This window comes from Acinonyx jubatus, chromosome B1 (assembly GCF_027475565.1).
Source record: "Acinonyx jubatus isolate Ajub_Pintada_27869175 chromosome B1, VMU_Ajub_asm_v1.0, whole genome shotgun sequence".
Classification (NCBI taxonomy): Eukaryota; Metazoa; Chordata; class Mammalia; order Carnivora; family Felidae; genus Acinonyx; species Acinonyx jubatus.
Genome location: NC_069382.1, coordinates 18,995,967 through 18,997,171, shown reverse-complemented (window position 1 = coordinate 18,997,171; position 1,205 = coordinate 18,995,967). Strand labels below are relative to the sequence as shown.

The window sequence follows — 1,205 nt, the reverse complement described above, 5'->3', positions numbered from 1 at the left end:
AAATGGAATTAATCCTATTAGTGTACGTTTTAATCTGGGCCAGAGTTTGTCTCATGGTTTGGAGTGGTGCCGACACTGCAGGTGATTTAAGAGTGCATAGACAAAGAGCCAAGTAGCCCATTAGTGTAAAAATGGATTACTGAGGGTTATTTATAGAGGAGGAGGCATATCAGTACTTATCCTTGGGAAAACACAGAAGCTGCAGGAGAAAAAAAAATGTCTTGTGATCATTTAAAATAGTGGAACATACGAGAAGCAGAACGTTGACTCATAAATGGCTTGGCAGACTTGAGTTGTATCCATTTGGAATAAACTTAATCTATTTAGGTTGGGATTTCTTCCTTTTTTGTTGTTGCTGTTTTAGGAACTGTATCCCCAAATTAAGAAGCATATATATATATATATATATATATATATATATATATATATATATATTTTGTATAGTTGTTAAGATAACTGTAGTGGAGTAGTTGTGCCATAACTTTCAGTAAATGAATTTGACCTTTGGAACAGCTCAAAGTTGTGATCTTGTTCAGTTTTTAGGTAGGAGCAATACTTAAACTTTTGTTGCTTTAAGTCCAGTGTGTATGGCAAATTGATTCATATATACAAGGCATTTTATAGTTTCCTAAACATATTTTATATATTTTTTTCCCCTGGGAAAAGTGTGACCAGTCCTCCACTACCACAAATTCTGCAGTCGAGTTTCCCACATTTGGGGAAATCTCAGGAGTCAGCACATCCAGAATGCAATGGATAAGCCTTGCCCTGGGAAAACCACCTTTGTGATCATGGTATCTCCCCTGTCAATAAGTATACATATTTTATATTTTTAATCCATTTTCACAACTATTTTGTGATGCCATATTATTCGTTTTCCCTGTTTCTAAATGAGAAAATAGTGTCAGTGCCACAAATTTCTTGCATTCACTCAACTATACTTATTAAGCACCACATATGTAAAGTACTTTGCCATATAATGGAAATAATGCACAAATTAATTCTTGCCTTTTGAAAGTCATAATCTAGTCAGAGAATGGCTTACTCTCCTTGAGTTGCAATAACAAAAATACCATAGACTGAATAGCTTACAATAAACATTTGTTTCTCACAGGTCTGGAGGCTGGGAAGTTCAAGATCAAGGTGTTGGTAGATTCCTTGTCTGATGAGGGCCTGCTTCCTGGTTCATCCATGGCCATCCTCTG

The 1,205-nt window shown here is 35.7% G+C and overlaps 1 non-coding gene across 1 annotated transcript; it reads right to left on the bottom strand.

Annotated features, from left to right (window-relative positions):
* Window positions 1–656: 656 nt before the first annotated feature.
* On the bottom strand, window positions 657–817 carry LOC113604739 (U1 spliceosomal RNA). Its single transcript, XR_003426760.2, has one exon. It is a non-coding gene; the product is annotated as a U1 spliceosomal RNA (small nuclear RNA).
* Window positions 818–1,205: the final 388 nt, after the last annotated feature.